Source organism: Gouania willdenowi, unplaced genomic scaffold (genome assembly GCF_900634775.1).
Source record: "Gouania willdenowi unplaced genomic scaffold, fGouWil2.1 scaffold_119_arrow_ctg1, whole genome shotgun sequence".
Classification (NCBI taxonomy): Eukaryota; Metazoa; Chordata; class Actinopteri; order Blenniiformes; family Gobiesocidae; genus Gouania; species Gouania willdenowi.
Window position 1 is genome coordinate 714251 of NW_021144867.1, and position 22915 is coordinate 737165.

The 22915-nt window shown below is 38.3% G+C and overlaps 1 pseudogene; it reads right to left on the reverse strand.

The window, feature by feature from the left end:
* Positions 1 to 1790: 1790 nt before the first annotated feature.
* Positions 1791 to 22915, reverse strand: part of LOC114458434 (potassium/sodium hyperpolarization-activated cyclic nucleotide-gated channel 2-like) — a 30131-nt pseudogene continuing 9006 nt past the window's right edge.

The window sequence follows — 22915 nt, forward strand, 5'->3', positions numbered from 1 at the left end:
TATTATTACTGCGGCCACTCGTTTTGTGGTGATGAGAACACTAGCGCCCCCTGCGTCCCCACCTTCACCCACCCCCACATTCCTTCTCACTTCCCCTGGAACAATTTTTGGTTCAGGTAACAACAATAGCTCAGGTGAAGCCACAACAGCTGCTGGATTCTTTAGGATTTCACAATAAAAAGAAAGGAAACAAGAGAGAAGTTCACTTTCCTGTACACAATACGTATAGATATTTATACTCATATATATATATTTATATATATATAGGCGGGGTAGAGTATTGCAGAATTATATTGCATGTGTTAATAATAATAAAAAACAAAAAAAAAAAACCCCGAACAGAAACAGAAACAAACGTAAGTGTACACAACAGTAAATGGGCTGTTCAGTAAAGCTCAGATTAAATCCACCACCTTCGTATTCAGGCGTACAATCAGTGCGCTGGGCCGACGGCGAAACCACTTCCCAGATGTTTCATTTTAAAAAACACACACAAAAAAAAAAAACAACAAAGAAAAGAAAGAAAACAGGTCAGCGTCGCCGTCAGCGAGTGTCAAAAAAAATAAAATCGATGGAGCTCGGCTAAGCAGTGACAGAGTGAGTCAGTCCATTCTCTTCAAAACAACAAAAACACACACCCATACACACACACACATAAACCAAATATATGGCTTCTAACAGTTGAATCAAGGCAAGTTAAATAAATGGCGTTTTCTTCTTTTTCAGTTGATACAGACACGACCACACTTGGTGTTTTGAGCTCAACTTTGGTTTGGGTAGAATAATACAATGAATATATTTATCCCTCCAAAACTCTTTTTCTTCCACTATTTACACATCGACGTAAGATCGACCAGCGGTCTAAAAAAAACACTATTCCCCACTAAGGTTTGAAAAACAAGATGAAGAGCGATGAGTTCTCTTTTTGCTACGACAGCTTGTACACACACACACACACACACACACACACACACACACACACACACACACACACACTCACTATGGGGCGATGATTGTAAAGTTGCACGTGTTAAAATACACTTTAGCAACTTTTTGCACTACTTAGCAACAAATCACATTTAAAAAAACATGAATTTTTTATGTTACTTTTGTCCAGATTTACAGCAATCTTTGAAAAAGTTGTGAGCTATACTTTTCTCGTAAAAAATATAATGTAAATGTTAAATATAAATTTAAAATATTTAATATAAATCTAAGTGGTAAGTCTAAATTTAAATGTTAAATCTAATGTTACATAATAAATCTAAATGTTTTATCAAAATGTTACATTTAAATCTAAATATTAAGTGTTAAATCTAAATCACTCGCTTGTTAGCGTAAATTACATTTTATTTTGGTACTTTTATTTGCATAATAGCTAAATATTTAGTTTCACCTGATACATTTTGATTTTAACATTTAGCATTTACATTGAACATTTAAATCTAAATGTTAAATCTAACCATTTATTATTTATATTTAACATTTGCATTTAACATTTAAATCTGAATCTTATATCTAAACATTAATATTTAGATTTAACATTTAGCACATAGATTTAGATTTAAATTACATTTTTTACATTTAGATTTAACATTGACATATTTTTACAAGAAAAGTAATAATCACAAATTTCACAAATATTGCTGTAAATCTGTTCAAAAGTAGCATAAAAAATTCACATATGTTCTCTAAACGTGGTTTGTTGCTAAATATTGTTAAAAGTTGCTATTTATTTTTGCAATTTGCAACTTTACAATCGGTGCCACATACACACTTACACACACACACGGGAAAATAAAAGACACTGGGAAAAACACAAGAAACGCTTAAAATGTCATTGTCATTTGACCTCAAGTCCCTGAATTTCATTTTTGAAGTCCAGCTCCTGCAAGATTGCATTGCATGAATTCTACACAGTATGCAATAGTAATTACATTAATCATCTCTTTACAGTAACGACAGCAATATACAGTAGTTGGAAGCAGAGTGAAGGGGGTGATACTAAGACAAAAAGGCGCTGGCACAGTCGAACAGGCCAGTTCACCCCAGCTGATACTAGTTTTCATTGTATAGGCTCCTCCTTTTTCCGTTCTGCTGACTCCAGCACACAGTGCATCCAGGGCTAACGACTGGCGGCGCCGGCAGTAGCTGATTGGTCATCTAGCGAGGCTGACGGTGCAGCCGGGCTGACCTCAAAGTCCTACAAAAAAGGCCTCGTTCCTGAACTCTACCAGGGTCACAAGTTGGAAGACAGCCGGGATCTGGCAGAGTCTAGCTCCGGAAGGCTGACGATAGAATCTTTCTTTGGAGCTCCAGAGTCCGGAGGTCCTGGAGGTCCTGGAGGTCCTGGAGGTCCTGGTGGTCCTGGTGGTCCTGGAGGTCCTGATCCAGCAGCCGCTGCTACTACAGCCCCCGTCCCAGCAGATCCAGCAGGAGAAGGAGGCGGCGTGGAGGCAAAGGCGACCCTCGGTTGAGCCCCCGCAGGTCTCCCCAGGCCTGAGGGCCCTGGCAAGCTAGGATGAGGCTGCAAGGAGGGTCCGATGGAGGTGTTGGAGGTGCGGGTGGAGGGCGGTGGACTGGGGGCCGCGGGAGACGCATACGGTTGTCCCTCCTGGGGTAGCGACGGTTGGGACGCGGACAGGGCTCGAGTGTCCTGGCTCAGGCTGCCCGCGTGCAGGGAGTGGGTGCTCTTGTGCCTCTGTTGGGCGTGCGTGGGGCTGGGGGCGTGGTGCTGCACCAGGGACAGCTGGGACCCCGAGGGCCCCGCGCTCGCCAAGTACGGGAAAGTCCGTCCCGTGGCTGCGAGCGGGCTCTGGACGGGCGGGCTGGAGATGGCGGACCCAAACATCCCTCCGAAAGTCATGGGGGGCTGAGACTGAAGAGGAGACATGGACACGGGACTGGACAAGCTCTGCATCACCTGGAACCGTCGAACCATCCGAGGAGACTGCAGGTGAGTGCCCGGACCCACCAGAGGGCTGGCCATCTGCGGACAGAAGCTCATTGCCACGGCCTGCTGGAGGGTAGCTATGGCGGAGCCCGATGGCGGCTGAGTTGGAGGAGCAAAGATGCCTCCGATGGAGGGCGTCATGGACATGGCCCGCGGACGCTGCAGGTCCACGAGCTTCACCATCTCACGGTCATACTTGACGATCTCCTGGATCATCTCGTTTTCCTGGTTGTTGAAGACTCCCGAGTTCAGGTCATGCTGGACTTTGTGCATCAGAATGGAATTCTTCTTACCTGCAGACAAACAAATCGATTAAGTACAGCTTCTGATTACCCGTGATCACAGAAAACAGATGGAAAACACAGGATTCACATTCAGAAATGTGAAAAACTTTTTTCCAGCAAGTTTATTTTGTCTCTTTAAATAATATGTTAAGGTTCCTTTTATTCAGACACCTGTTTTCAGGAAATTAACTTTGATCTCCTGACATGTTTCGACTGCCAGACTTCCTCAGAGGGGTCTGTTGATCGCGTTGATGTTTCCTTATTAGTTATTTTTGGGAGGGAATATTCTCCCACACCTGTGACCATCAGGCGACAGGGGGCATGTTTGTGTTATTATTTCAGGAAGAGTTATGTCCAGTAAAGCATTTAAACATGGAAAGATAAGATAAGGAAACGGAATTAAGAAAACTTTGAAACCAAAATTCAGAGTTCCAAACTAAAGGTGCTTTCACACCTGTTTAATGGTAAATGGACTTAATTTATATAATGCTTTCTGACCACTGAGGTCGCTTTACAATATCAGCTCATTCACACACCAATGGGACTGAGCTGCCATGCAAGATGCTCATCAACCATTGGGAGCAACTTAGGGTTAATTTTGACAAGAAATTTTAATTTAGTTTTAGTCTTTGTCTTTTGACTAAAATTATTTTTAGTTTTAGTCAAGATTTATTCATCTGATTTGTTTTAATTTTAGTCTTATTTCAGTAGACTAAAATACCAAGCAAGTTTAGTCGAGTAAATCAATAACAGATTTACTGGACAATTTTTTACCGCTTGTATAGGAAACAAACTAAACCTACTGTAATTTGTGTGTATATGTAATATATAAAGCACAAATTTAAGTTTATTTCAACACAACTGTGTCTATTTCAATACAAAGCACTACTGAATACTCGCATCTCTCCTAGAGTGGCGAAGCCACACCCACTTCTTTACTTTTTGTAAGGAAGTGGGTCTGGTGATGAGGCCGTTTCTGCTCACTTCCTCACCCCAGAGTTGGTTGAGCCAATCAGAGCCAAACAGGAAAAAACGTCATAACCCCTGCGCAAAGCAGTATAAAAACAAACATGGCGGCTAACGCGGACTAGACCTTTGCAGCTGTGCTGTGCTCTGTTTTAAAAGACCTGGATATATCGTTGAAACAACAACAAGAAAAGGCTTTAAAACTGTAAGTTTGTACCGTACTGCAAGCTGTTTTTGTCTGGTGGCTCTGTTTAGAGAAAAAGAATTATGCTTGTTGCGCTATCGTCATCAGGTCTGCACAGTGTTTGATTGGTTGCTCTGCGCATGTTTGTCCCGCCCATCTCAATCACCTGTATGAATAATACAAGGAGATTAGGAATGATTACAGGCTACATCTCTCCCGTTTTCTGATTGGATTTTTGTCACAGTTTATTTTCGTCTCGTCCTTTATTTGTTGACGATAATGTCAATCAATTTAGTCATATTTTTAGTCTCAATCAATTACTTTGGGAAGGGAACAGGGAGGAGAGATTCAAGGTAGAAAATGGAAGGGTGGGGAAGAGTTGAATATTTTAAAGTGAGAGTGAGATGTGAAGTGGTAGTTGGATATATTGTGCTTCTTGTGTTAATCAAGCCAGTCTGGTGACAAGTGTGAAGCTTAGGTATAATGGTGGTGGCTGTGGACAGAAGGAAGGAGTGAGTGGTAGTACCTAAAACAGGTATTTGGGATCAACGTGTCTAAGGTTAAGCCCAGTATGAGTTTTATCCCACAGCCCAAGGCGTGCCAGTGCATCATAGAACAATGTATGTGCAAGAACCGCTACTGTAAACCCAAGCGCTGCCCCGGGCCCAAATATGCAGCCAGGCCAGCAGAAAGAGCGGGGGCCAAGGAGCCCCAGGCCCCCTCCCACGGCCGAGCAGCCCCCCAGACGCCCCCAAGGTCCCAAGCCGAGAGGCAGCCACCGCCCCCCACATACACACCCATGAAAGCCCCAAGGAGCCGAGGACTCAGCGCACCCCGCCACCGACCCCGACCCCTACTCTAGACTTTGTTTGCATGTTCATGCCGACCAAACGAGGATGACTATCAGAGCAAACAGACCATACAGTGTTTTAAAAGCTCTAGAGTTTGTCTGTGTGAATGGACCCAAAGTATTGAAAATGATGCTGGAAACAGAAGTAGACCATGTAAACAAAGCATCTAATCCAACTGATATTCAAGAAGCTTGTGTTTCCTGTGACGTGACTTGATTTCTGCTGGTAGAAACAGATCGATAGAAACTACAAAGCGTGGCTTTTAGTTTTTCCTTTTTGAAGGATTCTCTCACCAATGCGATCCAGTCGGTCGATGGCAACGGTCTCGAAAGCTCGTCTCATCATGGGGTATTCCTCTAGAACTTCATTGAAGTTGTCGACAGACAGCGAGTAGAGACGACAGTACGTCTCCGCCCGTACGCTCGCAGTTCGCCGACCCCTCGTCAATAAGCAGATCTCTGATGGAACGAAATCAGAACAAGTAGCAGCTTTAAAACTGTAAGAAAAAAAACAACTCTAATAGGCATAAAAAAACATTCTCACCTCCAAAATAAAAGCCATCGGAGAGTTTCATTGCAAGAGTGCCTTTGGTAATGACACTGCAGACGCCATGTTGGATGAAGTACATTTTCTTTCCGATGGTGCCTTCTCTTATTATATAATCCTGTGGCTGGAACACCTCGAACCGTAGTTTGGTCAACATCGCCGTCACAAAGTTTGGCTCCGCGTTGGCAAACAGCGGCATGGACGCCACCAGCTTTCGACAGTTGAAGTTGACGATTTCCTACGAGGAAAAATGTCCATGTTTTTTTGTTTTTTCGTGAGTCTTTTACAAATATATCAATGTCGTCACTGGATTTGACGGCTAGTATGTACCGTGTTTGTCATACCTCTCTCAGTGGTTCGCTGAGCTCCTCCAGGATGCTTTCCTCATCAAACATCTTGCCCTGGTACCGGTGCTCATAATAGTCATGGATTTTCTGTCGGAAGTCTGCAGGCAGCTTATGGAAGGACATGTACTGCTCCACTTGTTTGTACTGTGAGAAAGAGAGTCGGATATTAGACGGGAGAAAATATTTGCATTGACAAGACAAACCAGAGGAGGCAGATTCAGTATAAAATCAGCCCTTTACTAACTGTAATAAAGATTATTCCTCATTCTGCTCATATTTAAACTGATATTTCTCGTAAACTAAAAAAGAAAAAAGACTTGATTTCTGAAGAAAATGCAAACTCTTTTCGTCTCTTTCTCCCCTTCATTCTAAAACCCACCACGTCAATTTGGGGGCTCGTCCGGGATCAAATAACAAGCTTCAGAAATCTCCTTTTGAACCAATAAAGCTGTCCAGGACACACTTTAGAGAGCGATATAAAGTTGTCACAGCCCTCGGGGATAGAGGTATTCATCATTTGTATGAGCACCATCCAGACACTTGGCTGCTACAGATTAACTCTCTTTTGACATGTGCTTCAAAATATTTTCATGGGAGGGTTGTAAAACCAGCAGCACGTTGAAAAGCTCTCAGACATCGTGTCACAGATGAAATGTGAGCAACGGGAAGATGTGTCTGGTAGTTTGTACCGTAATATGAGGCGATAACCCTCTGAAATGGAAATAAAGTTCATGTGTTTTGAAAATAATTTTGTGCATTTTTCTTTGAACCTTTTAGTTTTTGGGGGGTTTTTTTTGCTCTCCTATGTTTTTTGTTATTTTGTGAGATTTGAAAGTGATGTGTCATTTGGGGATTTTTCATTGTAAATCTTTGTGTTTTTTGTTATTATTTTTGTGTGTACTTGTCTTTTTGTGTAATCATTTGTCATTTCCTCTCTAAATGGCAGGTAATAGTCATAAATGTTGATTCTCGCAAATTGGAAGTTGCAAATTAGAGTGGCCAAAAACAGGCTGAAAAAAAGTGGTAATAAGGGTTCAAAGTGTCAATATTGGAACAATTAGTTTAAACTGGCAAATAATGGACATGATTAATTGTGAATGTGGTTAAATTGGTAAAAATAAGCATGAAAAAAGGTGAAAAGATGTTAAAAGTGATAATAATGTGCATAAAAGGCATTAAAATTTAATGGAGAAGTAGTGACAGATATGGAATTAATGTAGCAAAAATGCATTAAAAGAGCAAAAATATGGCAAGAAAAAGTGATGAAAATAGGTTAAAAAACATTTTTAGCAAAAAAAAAAAGGTACAAATGAGCAAAAATGGGATCAAATTATTAAAAAAAATATTCCTAGTTTATTATTCCCATTGTCTCGCCACTGACCCTAAGGTTGAGAACTCCATACGTTAACGTCTTGTCCATCAACATCCACCAGAAATAAAAAAGGTTAAAAGTGACCAAAAATGGTGGAAAAGGTGGTGAAATGGGATTTTAAAAACCACAGAAATTGGAGTGGGAAAAAATAGACAGAAAAAGTGGTAAAAAGGGTTCAAAATGTCAATATTGGAACAATTAGTTTAAACTGGCAAACAAGAGGCATGAGAAATATTGAATGTGGTTAAATTGGAAAAATAAGCATGAAATATAGTGAAAAGAGGTTAAAAGTGACAATAATGGGTCAACATGTGACATTAGGTGGAAAAGTGATGGAAACTGCCGAAAATGTCTTATAAGTGGAAAAAATATGCAGAGAAGGCATTGAAATTTGATAAAGTGGCAGAAATGGGAGTAATGTAGCAAAAATGCAAAGAAAAAGTGATGAAAATAGGATAAATTATGGCAAGTTTTGTGTACTGTAGTTGCAGAAAATGGGTAAAAAAAAAATAAGCAAAAATTGTCTCAAATTCTTCAAAAAAAGATTCTTAGTTTCATGAAGGTATCTGGGGACCAACTCCATGGTCTCGCGACCCCAAATGGGGTCCTGACCCCAAGGTTGAGAATTCCTGCCCTAATAGAAACATAAGTTCATGCTTCATTAAACATGTTAAAATGTCTTAACATGTTAGAAGAAGTTTAGCTGAATGCTCTTATATCACTTTCTTGTATTTTAATAAATTAAAAAAATGAGGTTTATTGTAGCGAGCGCTGTACGTCTCTCAGACGTTCACCTACTTCCTGTCACCAGAGGAAACGACCCCTGGTTCCACCTACTGTGGAGCTGTTAACGCTGCAGCTGTTGTGCATCCCACTGAATGGAGGTGTTGATTGTGAGCTATGGTTGGCTCTGTGTGGGAGCGAGGGGAAAAAAAAGTCCTCAAATGGACCAGACTGTGCTTGTTATGCTGGGTCCCAAAAAAAAAAAAAGAGGTTAAATTAGCATTTTTCAGGCTGTCACGGTGCACACGTTCGCTCTGTTCGTGACTCTTTGGATGAGTCCTACTGCAGTAGAGCCACACACGCATCACTTACAACCTTTCACATACATGAATCATAGATATAGCTACAGATATATACTGCTCCTGGTGTTTGAAATGAATTTTAATTGTAAGATCTATCAAAGAACATCTTTAAAACTAGTCCTTTTCCAGCAGCCAGGAGATGGAAAAACTGCCCGTCTGTCATTGTGCTCGAGTCATAGACAGTTATATTTAGTTCTTCTGTTTCTTTACAGTGAATGCTTTCTGAATTTTGTGTAGACATCATTTGATGCAGCTGGGTATGTAATCTGTTCATTATTTTCCTCTTTTTAAAGCAAAGATTCTCTGATCTGAGGGTCACATGATCAACATTCATGTCAGGATATAGAATAATGACCAATAGAAGCATTAACACAGGAAACAATAAAGGGTTTGAGTGTATTGTTGTTAAAAAATTTAAAAACCATTTTGTATTTCTTAGAGTTTTAAGTCATTTTCTGTATTTTTCTGTCATTTTGAGAATGTTTGCTGTCAATGTGTTTTTGTTATTTGTGTGTTTCTGTCATTTTCTGATTTTTTGTTATTTTGCTATCATGTGTTTGAAGGTTTTTTCTTTGTCTATTTTTTGTTGTTGTTTTGTGTATTTTTGTTCTTGTTTTGTCTGGTTTTGGAGTCGTTTTGTGTGTTTTTAGATTCATCTTTGCTTTTTTGTGTATTTTTTGCAGCTTGTTGTGTATTCTTCTGTAATTTTGTGAGTTTTTGGAGACATTTTGTGCAATTACTTTGGGGGACTCCCAAAATGAGTGTATTATATGATAATACTAGTGTATTTATGGGACTGTTTAGAGTTTTAAATGCACAATCAAGTGTCAGATTCCTTAGTGGAGTCCCATTAAATTCCGCCCCGGACCTTAACCAGCTTTAGTTTAGTTTAAAACGAGTAAAGGAGGTTAACGGCTCTCACTGACACTGCAGCTGAAGCCAGTTTGGATGAACTTAAACGATAACTCGACCTTGTCACAGTGGCTGCTTTAATGATGGCTAGCGAACCTGGAAGCTTTCCAGAATAAAAGAGGGAAAAAGCTTTGATGGAGCACCCAAATCTTCCTTTAAAAAGCCCTCAAAAAAGAGGTGAAAGTCACCTCCATTAGCCAAATGTAGCAAAGACAGGCAACATGTGACCCTTGGTCTAATTTTATTTAGCCCTAGAGACAAGTAAATAACATGAAATGAAAAACATAAAATGACAACAAAAATGCATAAAACCACAAAAACAAACAAAACACAGGGAAGATACAAAATTAATCCCAAAACCACACAAAATGACAAGAAAAATAGAGAAAATTATGTTAAATGTCGCCCAAAACTCATAAAATGAGAGGAAAGCTCATAAAATGACTGCAAAAACGCACTAAAACACAACAAAAAAAACGAAAGACAGAAAAAGATACAAAATGAAACACAAAATATCAACAAAACCACAAAAAAATTAATATATATATGTTAAAATACTCCCAAAACCCACAAATGAGAGAAACATGCACAAAATGACTCCAAAAACACACAAAGCCTCAACAAAAATACACAAAACCACACCAGAGTACTCAAAATTACTTCAAAAGCACAGAAAATTACAAAAAAACATGATGGTAAATGTCTCCTAAAAACCACAAAAGGGGGATAGGAAAGTACATAAAATATTCCAAGACAAAACTAAAACAAAAATACTCAAAACCACAAAAAAGATACAACATGAAACCCAAAACACATAAAAAGTCAACAAAACCACACAAAATGACAAGAAAAATACAAAACATTATGTTAAATGTCTCCCAAAAGCCACAAAATGATTCCAAAAACAAACAAAACCACAACAGAACTAACAAAATTACTCCAAAAATACAAAAAAAAAAATACACAAAGCAGAAAAAGATACAAAATGAGTCTGAAAACATACAAAATGTTAACAAAACCACACAAAAGAACAAGAAGAATACATAAAACGACTGCAGACATGTTAAATGTCTCTAAAACACAAAAATATGAGATAAAATACACAAAATAACTCCAAAAACACACAAAGCCTTTGTTGTTTCCTGTGTTATTGTCTCAGATTATGCTGACATTAATTGTTGATAATTCAACCCTTGGATCAGATATAATCACACGTTTGTGCCCATGTCTGCATAGTGTGTATTTGTTGTGTATTTCCATTTAAGCCACTTTCCGTGTTTAAAGTTTAGTCATTCTCTAAGTTTTCTACTTTAACAGCAGGACTGATTTCCTTCATTATTCCACCTGCACATTCATCCCACAGCTCGTCTCCATTTTAAAGTCTAATCCTGGTTCATCCAGGACGGTCTGCGTGGATGTTTAATTCATTCACTAAAGCTCCTCATTACATCATGAAGCACATTCACCAAAGAGCAGGAATCAGATAGCAGTGGGCTATCAGCCCACATAGAGGAATGAACAACACACTGTGTGTGTGGTTGGGGTCTCACACACACACACACACACACACACAGCTCAGAGGAACAGAAAGAGGACGAGGAGTGAAGAAGAGCAGCTGATTACACACATTTAATCAATGTAATCTGGGACAAACTACAGCTTCATTCATAAACGAGGCCTCAGATTTAACGTAATCACAAGAAAATGATTTGGGAAATACGGAATTCACTTCCTGAAACGCTAAATGGCAATAGCGTTATCATTTAGTTTTCTTTGAAGTAAAAATCAAGCATAAATTACAATTTGACACTAAATATATCCTCACATGTTTAGGGAAGATATCTCACATTTATACAAGACTGTTTTTTCTTAAACGGGTAAAAACAAAGAAACGGAAATGTAAATTCTTGCACAAAATCAGACGTAATTAGACGCAATGTGACAGATTTCACCCTCTGAAATGAAAAATAGCTGTTTACGGGTTTCCGATTTTTTGAGCAGTCACGAAAAAACAAATGAAAAATAAATTCATTCACATTCTTAATTTCACCCACTTCATTTTTTTTCCCTCTCTTGATTTAAAATCAGGTCCTTATATGACACAGAAACGTCTCACATAAATTTTTTTTCACACTTACATACTATTTATATCCCGAAAACGTATGATAGAATGTCTAGAAAGTGTGAAAAACTGACTAATATGTCAAATTCCGCCCATAATCTCATTCAAAATCTTGCGCTACGTCCTGTGTTCCAGTTCGACTAGTGATCGTGTTATTCTGTGACTGACAATGAATGCAGAGCTCCATCTGCAGTGTGTTTTTACAAATGTGGCCTAAAATCTTTGAAATGTATTTTTTAGAAGAAATGTGCTTAACAAAACACCTTGATTAAGTCGCTAACTTCAGCCACCTGAGCGTGTCAGCGCACTGTTTAAGGGAGAGTAAAGTTCCCTTAGGAGAGCGCTTCTTCTCTGTTTCATTGTCTACTACCAAACCACAGAGTTGGAACTGCTGCCTGGTTTTTAAGAGCCACCAAAAGCAGCACAAGTTGCCATTTTGTCTGAAAAAGCTGCAAAATGATCTAAAAATCAGGCTGAATGCTTCACTCCGACAGAAAACAATGGGATGTTTACTGACAGTGGGGCAGTGTGACGTCATCAATCACGTTATTTCAAGATGGAGGAGCACAGGCTCTAAAACTAAAGTGGTCCCATTTTTAAAAGGCGTGCATAATATGGTGCATAATAATGTGTTTTTGAGGCATAGATCTACTAATAAGTACATTTAGAAGATTTTTGGCCAAATTTGTAAAAACAGAGGAGGATCTCTTTAGGAATCTGCTGAATATGAACCCGAACAGCTGCTCTTTCCTTCTGCCTCTGTGTAACTCTGCACTTTATTATGTATAAATAAGTCATGGGTTTTCCACCAAAGCCAGGAAACCAAATTCTGCCTAAATTTAACCTGCAGGGATTGAGCATGTGACGGCGCCGTTGGGTCCAAAATGGAGACGTCCACCCAAAGCTGGCTCCCTCCCTCTACACACACGCTAAAAAACGATAAAAAAAAACAACCACCACTCCCAGGCTGATGGGGAGGCATTTCACTGCTCTGTGCAGAGTTTCTGTTAAATAAACACCCTCTCATCTTCATCCAGCTGCAGAAAATCTGACATCTGACCACAGAAAAAGTGCTTTACTCTTTTCTAAGCAGAGAAACTGCTGCTGGGACTGAGAGAGGACACATTAGAAAGTATGTGAGGACATTCAAACCAAGCACAGAACTACTCCGAGCTTTTAAGCCAGGGCTGCTTTGAAGCCTGCAGAACAATAATCCAAACTGGTGAATAGGATGATTTATTTCTTTGGATATTTAACAATTTATTGAGGGAAAATGAAAGATATCTCCAGACATATCTGCATGTCTTTGGGGGAATCTTTTTGTCTTCTTTTTGAATAATATGTTAAGGTTTCAGGGGCGCACGGTGGTTACTGTTAAGCACGTCCGCCTCACAGCAAGAAGGAACTGTGTTGCGTGGGTTTCCTCCGGGTACTCCGGCTTCCTCCCACAATCCAAAAACATGACTGTAAGGTTGGTTGGACTCTTTAAATTGACTTTAACAGTCATGTTGATGATGAAAACAACAGCTTAAACAAATGATATTATTTTCAGATGGACTGATCAATGGTCCATGGCTCAACGTCTGGGACACTCTGATGGACTATCCTTTTATCCTATTCCTTTCTGTTCACTAACCCAACCAGTCAAAGCAGATGTCTGCCACCTCTGAATCTGGTTCTGCTGGAGTTTTTTCATCCCACTGTCGCTAAATGCTTGTTCATGTGGCTCTTGTTGGGTTCTTTCTTTCTTACTATGGACTCTATATTTTGTTAAGCGCTTTGAGATGACTGTGTTGTAATTTGCGTGATATAAATAAAGTTGAATTGCATTAAATTGCCCGTAGGAGTGAATGTGTGTGAAAGTGGTTGTTTGTCAGTGTGTTGCCCTGCGATGGACCCCCGGCAGACCCCCACAACCCTGAAATAGGACAAAGCGGGTGGATGGATGTTAAGGTTTCATTTATTCAAACTATTGTTTTTCAGGAAATGTACTTTGACTTCAACTGTCTGCAGTTAGACGGAAGTCAAGGAAACGTCAAAGCAATCAGCAGACACCTCTGAAGAAGACTGGCAGTCGACAGTAGGGTTTCCTGAAAAACAGTTGTCTGAATAAATAAAACCTTAATATATGACACAAACTATTGTCAGAGCATTGATTTCAATTTGATTGAAAATATTAATAAACAGGCTGTTCCTCGTTAGCACATCGAGGCTAACATCTAGTTTTAAATATTTTTGAGTATTCTCCTCTTTTTGGGGGGGTTCTTTTTACTGTTGTTTTTTGTGTTTAAGTAGATTGTGTATTTTTTGTTGTAATTAGTGAGAGTTTTGGACTCGTATTGTGCGTTTACTTCGAAGGCTGAACACAATTAGAGCGAGGATAGCATGTGGCCCCCGGGCCGCCGTTTGCCCACGTCCGTATAAGATCCTCAGAGGGATCGACAGTAGGTGTCAGGACATTTTGTAATTTTCTATATCGCCAAAATAGAAATCTCTCCCCCCATCTGTGTCACTCAGGACAAACAGTTTGCAGCACATTTGAAAGCTTTGTAAACTAAACAAAGCCAAATAATCTTGAGGGAGTTTCACACAAAGACTGAAAAGATCCAAAGAGGAAAAACAACCAAGCTCAAGGTCTGGGTCTCCCACAGGTTCCCCTCCCCCTCACCGAGCTTCCAGTTAGCACATAGCACCTCTCAAGGACAACACCAGCAGTAAGGATGGAGGGATGTGGGGGGTGGGGGGGTGTGTACATTTTGATCAGGAGGTTAAGAGTGTGTGAAAAGGAAAGATCAGGAGATTAGGAGGGAAAATGGAGCAGAAAAGCATTTAAACAAGTCATTTTTAGGGAAAAGGAGGAAGATATGGAGTGAAGTGTGAAGTGTGCAGGTTAAATATGGATCAGAGACGTTTAGAGAACACGCTCAGGTAGAGCGAGACGCACGCAGAGCGAGGGAGGATGACGAGGACGAGGATAGCGGCCATGTTTGCTTACGTCACCTTCAGGATGACATTGGCAAGACATGCCGGTCTGCTGCCTCATCAATTCTACTGCTGCACACACACACACACACACACACACACACACACACTTCTACCTGGCCAATCACACCCACAGCCTGTGATTGGCTGCTGAGATTCAGCCGTGCTCTATCGTTTCCCTGCTGTTAAAACTCTGCTTAGAAACAGAACGACAAACACGTCTGCTCCACTAACAACACTGTAACAGCCACCAGGAACTAAAATAACACACACACACACACACTGACTAATCATCAACAAAGGCATTCCACTAAAGATCAGGGGTTCTCAACCTTAGGGTCAGGATCCCATTTGAGGATGAGACACTGGGAGGGGGTCGCCAGATGCCTTCAAGAAACTATGAATATTTTTGAAACAATTTGAGCCCATTTTTGCTTATTTTTACCCTTTTTCTGCAACTACACCAAACTTGCCATATTTTAACCTATTTTCATCACTTTTTCTTGCTCCATTTAATGCATTTTTGTTACATTGTTTCTGCCAGTTCTCTGTCAAATTTCAATGCGTTTTCTGCAATTTTTTTTCCAATTTCAAGACATTTTTGGCACTTATTAACCCTTTCCACTACTTTTCCACCTGATGTCACATAGGTTGAACCATTATTGTCACTTTTAACCTATTTTCACCATATTTCATGCTTACATTTTGTACCAATTTAACCACATTCATGATTAGTCATGGCCATTATTTGCCAGTTAAAACTACTGTATTTCTGTATTTCTATTGTTCTTCTGTGTTTTTTAGGGTCATTTTTGTGTTTTGGGAATAATTTTTGTTATTCTGTTGTGTATTTTTCTGTCCTTTTGTGTGTTTTGGAGTCATTTTGCGTATTTCAGTTGTTTTCTGTGTTTTTACAGTCATTTTTGTGTATTTATGTTGTCATTTTGGGTATTTGGAGTCATCATAGTCAATTTCTGTTATCCGTTTGTGTTTTTTTTCTGTCTTTTTGTGTTTTTTGGTTGTGCTTTTGTGTTTTTTTTTTTTTTTTTTTTTTTTTTAAAGGATTTTTTTGGCTCTAGTGGCCTTTATATGACAGTTGCTAGACAGGAAGGGGGTTAGAGCGAGCAGGGAATGACACGCAGGAAAGGGTCCCAGGCCGGGAATCGAACCTGGACCCGCTGCAGGTGAGGAACTACAGCCTCCGTACATGGGCGGGGCGCTCTACCCACTGAGCTACACACCGCCCCGTGCTTTTGTGTTTTTTGAGTAATATTTATGTATTCAGGTTGTCGTTTTTGGTGTGTTTATCATTATTGTGCAATTTTGTTGTCCTTTCATGCATTTTTCTGCTCTTCATCTGTTTTGGAGACGGAAGAGAGAATCTGGAAAGAATCCCAGCAAGAGTGCAGCAAAAAACATGTCTACAGGACTCCACATCCCACAATGCAATGCGCCGAACTAGTTGTGTGAACAAACACCTGAACATGCAGGACAGCACCTGTCAAGGACATCCCTGCTCTTTTTCTAGAGAAACTTAAATATAGAATGTTTCCATCTTGGTAGATAAAACTCACCTTTTCCTGGTACTGGCGTCTGGAGGAGTCCAGGGACTGGATGAGTGCAGTGGCGTGGCCGATGAACACAGCGTAGCACGTAGCTCCAACGATCATGCTCAGCATGGTGAGCCAGATGTCTGAGAGACTCTCTGGAGCCTGTCGACCCATAACCGATGCACAGCATGTGGCTCATGGCCTTGAAAACAGCAAAGGAGTAGAGTTCTGACCACGTGTCGTTCTGTGGGAACATAGACAGTTTGAGACATCAATGGAACAAAAGGAAACTAGAAATGTCTGATACAGATGAGAGCTGGAGGGATGGAGAGGAAGGAAGGAGAGACGAGAGGAGGAGAGGAGACTAGGAGGGGAATCCTCTGAGGTCTAATCAGTGAAGCAGCTTCTCCCTCAGAGAGGGATGATGGGAAACACGGCTAATACACACATCAGGAGCCGTTCTGTCATCAGTCTCACACACTAACACACCAGCACTCATCATCAGGCTGCTATTACACCACACGTGTCAAACTCAAGGCCCGGGGGCCAAATTCGGCCCTAAAGAGAGAGTAAAAATGACAGCGAAAACTTGACTCGCAGTGTAAATCACCTACTAATTCTGTTGTAGAAATCTTAGTCCCTACAAATACACAAATTCAATGAAACTGCACATTTTTTCCAGGGTTCACAGTTTTCCCACGCTTATATCACATGATAGCGGTCATTTTTATTCTCAAATTGTTGTAATTACTCTCGTTTACCAAAATTATACAATTTTCCTCAAATTATTGCCCAAATTAAATAATAATTGACCACAAAATCAATAAAATTTAAGATCCTGCAGTGACTGATATCTGTCACTTATTGCTTAGATGTTGTTGGTGCCTTACAATACTATTATACTTGGAAGTGCAGACTAGGGCACAAGAATGATAAAATTGCTCGTTTTCCAGTCTGTGGTCCATTTGAGATTAAACTGGTCTGTATTTGGCCTCTGAAACACACAATAATAAGGAGGTTTTACCTAAAACACAGACAAGAACGTTTATCACAGTGACGCCACAAACGTGATGTTTCTGATCTGAGGGTCACATGATCAATATTCATGTAAGCATTAGAATAATGACCACTTATTAAACTTTTTCTTCTCATTTTGTGTTTATGTTTTGGAGTCTTTTTGTTTATTTTTGAAATAGTCTTTTGTGTTTTTGAACTCCTTTTGAGTGTTTCTGGAATTATTTTGTGTGTTTTTGGCATGATTTTATGTGTTGTTTTGTGTATTTTATAGTTAAGTTTTGTGTTTTTTAGGTCATTCTTTGTTATTTAGTTTTGTGTATGGTAATTTTTCTGTCATTTTGGGTATTTTTGTTGTCATTTTGTAGGTTTTGGTTATTAGTTTGTGTGGTCATCATGTAATTTTTTGTATTTTTGTGTAATTTTTGCTGTCGATTTTGTTATTTTTCTGTCGTGTCATGTTTTATGTGTGTTTTTTTTATATCTTTGTCTATTTTTGTTGTTTTGTATGTTATTGATTTTTTCTTTGTTTTTACATCATTTTGTATATTTGTGTTGTGTTCATTTCCTGTACTTTTGTAGTTGTTTTGTGTATATTTGTTGTTTTGCGTGGTTTTTATGCCATTTTTTGTCTATTCTTGTTGTTTTGTGTACTTCTGTTGTTAATTTTGTGTGTTTCCAATATTGGATCTATAGTGTGTAATTGTGATTCATTCAGGAGGCATTTTGTTCTATTTACTTGAAATAATTCTTCCTAACAGTCCCACATGTCATTTATTCGAGCCGTTAAAATACACACTATGTATCAGGAAAGCTCGAATATGGAGCCCAGCCTCTGTAAAGAAGACATTTTGTCGAGTTAATGCATCTCCTCCTCCTTTTAATAGCAGCTCACTGTCCTTAGCATGAACTCACAACGGTGATGTCATTAATTCAACACACACACACACACACACACACAGAGAGAAAAAGGTAGGAGCTGAAAATGAGACTTCAGCATCGCTCTGTGAGTAATGAAGTTACATGTTTTAATGTTTAGATGCACTGCCTGGTGAAAAACACAGGAACTCTCTGATCCTGCATCATAGATAAATGTGTCTCACACACAGTCATTCACCTGCTGCTACAAAGAAATGCATTAACTCTACATTATAGACACAGAAAAACATGGAATGTTTTATACAAACTCAATCGCTTCCAAAACAGCTTCCGCCTCAATTTTTGTTTAAGCCTATAAATCGTAAAAACACTTTAAATGCAACATACATTATCATTATTTTTAAAAACTAATGCACGTCATTGTTATGAAACTATTTTAAACCTTTTATTGTGGTTATAAAATTAATGTTTACTAAGGGTGTAAAAGATATCGATTCACGTTAATTCAGATTATCTCACAAGTGTCACAAAATTTGATGAAATTACACAAAGAAAAATTAATTTTAAAAAATACACAAAAAAACAAGAACTCACAAAATGACTCCAAAAACACACAAAACAACAAAAGTACACAAAACGACAGCAAGAATAGACAAAAATTATGTAAGAATAAGCCAAATTATTAAAAAAATAAAATAAACAAAGAACAAAACCGCTTAAACATAAAAAACACAAAACATGACAGAAAAACAACAAATCGACAGCAAAATTTCAGAAAATGACACAAAAATACAGAAAGTTACATGAAGAACACACAAAACTAATATCAGACAAAAACAAACTGACAACAAAAAATCCCAAAATGACAGAAAAATACACAAAATGACTTAAAAATGTACAAAAAGTGCAATGACAAATTGTCGACAAACACTCCCAAATCATCAACAAAAACGACTCACAAAACCACAACAATAAATTTTCAATGACAAAAAAAAAAAAAAACACAAACCAACATCAAAACCAGGCAAAATGAGAGAAAAAAAATTGCAACACAAATGACTCTAAAACACACAAACTCTCTGTAGTTTCCTGTGTTAATGCTCTGATTGGTCATTATTCTAATGTTCTAACATGTGATCGTCAGATCATGTTTGTGATAAAGTTTCTGTCTCTACTCTGAACTCTTAAAGGTCATGCATTGCCAAACAGACATTGTTGATCTGAGCAGAGAAATAAAAACTAACAGGTTGAGGTATAAATAGAGCAGCAGCAGCAGCAGCATGTGGGAGAAGTCTAAAACTCTAAATGGTGTGTGAGCAAACAGTGGAGTGAAAAGGATTCAATAATTGATGAACCACCAGCACTCTGACTCTGAAATAGACGGAGGAGGATCTGGTGGACCTCCTCAGAGACTTCTGACAACGATCTGTTGCTAATAATCATCATCGTCTCCCTCCATTAGCCGTGGATCGTCTGGTTCACCTGAGAACATTCCTGAGTGCTTTTCTCTCCGTCTCAGACACGATGAGTCATTATGTCACACAAATGTCAGAGTGAACAGCAAACATGGATGCAATCTAAGTACTCTGTGCTGAGGCTGTTTTATAGAGACGTCCACTTCAAAAATCATAACTTACAACATAAAAGAACCTCCAATCTTTCCCAATCATCAGAACACGAAAACACAAAAGATTACTCCAAAAAAACACAGAAACATACACAACAGAAAAATACACAAAATGACTCTAAAAATGCAATAAACAATAAAAAAAATAACACAAATGATGACCAAAAAATACACAAAATGACACATTAAACTATACCAAAAGCACACAAATTGACTGCAAACTACACAAAATGACAGAAAAACACCCAAAATTCCAGAAACACACACAAGGATAATGAAATGAGTTTAAAAACACAAAAGATGATTTCAAAAATAACAAAAAGACTTCAAGAAACACATGAAATGAGTCCAAAAACAAAAAAAAACTCTTTGTTGTTTCCTTTGGTAATGCTCTGATTGGTTGTTTTTCTAATGCTGACATGAATGTTGATCATGTGATCATCTGTGTGTATCAGATCATATACAATCACATGTTTGTGGCCCCGCCCCCTGTGACAATAGGTTTCCGGTCTCTGGTGTAAAGTAATGCAGAGATGGTCCAAACTGTGAAATGTGAAATTTTAGTTTTCTGTGCTTGGAGTCATTTTGTGTATTTTGTTGTCAGTTTTTTTTGTCATTAAGGGAATTTTTGTTGTCAATTTGTTTGTTTCTGGAGTCATTTTGTGTAATTTTGTTGACATTTTTGTGTCTTTGGAAGTGTTTTTTTTTATATGTTTGATGTCATTTGTGCATTTCTTTGTAATTTTGTATGTTATTTGTTATCATTTTGATTGTTTTTGTGTTTTTATGTCATTTGGTGCATTTTGTTGTCAATTTGTGTGTTTTGGAGTCATTTTCTGTATTTTTGTTGTGGATTTGTGTATTTTACTGTTATTTTGGTGTAATTTGGTGGACATTTTGGTGTCTTTGGAGTCCTTTGGTGCATTTTTGTCATTATGAGTGTGTTTGGAGTCATTCTTGTATCCTTTTGATGTAGTTTATTTATTTATTTATTTAAACCATTTTTTTCTTCCTGTTGTATCATTTTGTACATTTTTAAAGTCAATATGTGTCTTTTTGTTTATATTCAGGTTGTTCTTGTTGTCATTTTGAGTCTTTTTCTGTAATTTCAGTTTGTATGTTTCTGGACTTATTTTGTGTATTTTTGCTGTGCATTTTTTTTCTTTTTTTCTTTTCACCTTGTCTACACATGCTGTCATAGGTCAATATGTTTGCACAAAATGATGCTATGGTGTTAGCGTTAGCCTCCTCTGCTATCAGTAGCAGTGGTCTCTATAATGCATTTACACTGTGTGAAATCACTTTATATTATTTTCTCACCACAATGAAATGAAGCAAACAGTGGAGTGAGAGTCTGTAAGATAGATTTCATGAAACCAGTGTTTGTTTTCTATGTGAGAGAGAATAGATATGATTACTGTGGACACACACACACACACACACACACACACACACACACACACACACACACACACACACACACACACACACACACACACACACACACACTCTCTTACTTATTGATGGAGGTTTGATGTGATACAAACCAATGTTACTGTATCTACTGTTACATGTAAACTCTAGTTTAATACGTTTAGTTAGCTATTAAAACAATAAGAAGCATCAGTTCAGGTTGACCTGCTTTCAAATGTTCACAACAGGCGGTCCGGGGGCCACATGTGGCCCTCAGTCTCATTTTGTGCGGCTCCCAAAACAAATTATCCAAAAAGTTGGAATGAATATAAAAGCCAACATAAAAGATAAAAGAACTCCAGGAACGTGTTGACTTTTTAGAACCTAACTCATTTTAACCTTTTTGTGTACCGGTACATTTCTGTTCTTTTGTGTTTTTTGGTTTATTTTTGTTGTTGTTTTGGGTTTTTGGAATACTTTATGTCAAATTTTTGATGTCCTTTTGTGTATTTAGTTGTCCCTTTGTGTATTTAGTTGTCCCTTTGTGTGTTTTGGAGTCATTTTGTGTATTTATGTGTTGTTTTAAGAGTTTGGAGTCATATTGTGCTTTTTTTTGTCCTTTGTGTAAATCTTCTGTCCTTTTATGTGTTTTGGAGTCATTTTGTGTATGTTGTGTTGTTTCTTCTGGGTTTTAAGAGTAATTATTTTGTGCATTTAGAGGCTGTCGATTTTGGTGTGTTTGGCGTCAATTATTGTGCAATTTGTTGTCCCTTTGTGCATTTTTCTGAAAAGTTGTATATTTTTCTGAAATTTTGTGTTTTTGTGGTCCTTTTGTGCATTTTGTTGTTGTTTTGTTATCTTTCCATCATGTTGTGTAATTCTGATGTCCTTTTTGTAATATTTTTTGTCCTTTTATGTGTTTTGGAGTCTTGTGTTGTTTTTTGTTGTCTTTTTGTGTAATTTTGTGACCTCGTGGCTTGAATTACAGGCCTGAGATATTGTTAACAGTAGCCATAGTTATTAGTGTCCTTTATGTCATGTGTATCAAACGTGATTCTAGGGAACATAAGGAAGTAAAGATGGATAGATTTAAACACATAAAATCGTTAAAAAATAGTAAACAATCTCATCAGCAGATTTAAACACACATTACTGTTGTAAAGCAGTAAAAGAACAAGAGTTGCTGTTCCTGGGTTGAGATTACAACCAGTCCTGATGGCAGTGGAACACGTACAGGATCCAATTAGTTAAAGCCTGTGTTGGAGCGCTGCCCTCGTGCACTGAGAACACACACACACACACACACACACACACACCACTACCAACAACCAGCTTTTATCTCTCTGTGAGACCAGGAAACAAAGAGCACAGCTGCACCGTTTCTCTTTCATCTGTCCCTTTTTTTCTTGTCGTTTTGTGTGTTTTTAGTCTCATTTTGTGGTCGTGGAGTATTTTTCTCTTTTTGTGCATTTCTGCTGTTTTTAATTTCTGTCGTTGTTTTGTGTTTTTCAACTAATTTGTGTAATTTCTAGTTGTTATAAGACGATTTTATGTGTTTCTGTTTTGCGGTTTTTTTGGTGTCATTTTTGTGTTGTTTTGTCATTTTTGTAAAGAAGAGTTTGTGTGTTTTTTCGTTGCATATTTTTCTCATTTTATGTGTATTTGTTGCGGTTTTCTATATATTTGTGTATTTTGGTTATTTTCTTGTGTCATTCTGGCATTTTTGTGTGTTTTGTGTATTTTTGTCTATTTGTACGTTTATCATTGACGTTTATTTTTCTGAATGTTATGTCATGTTTTGTGTTTTTTTCTGTTTAAGTGATTGTTT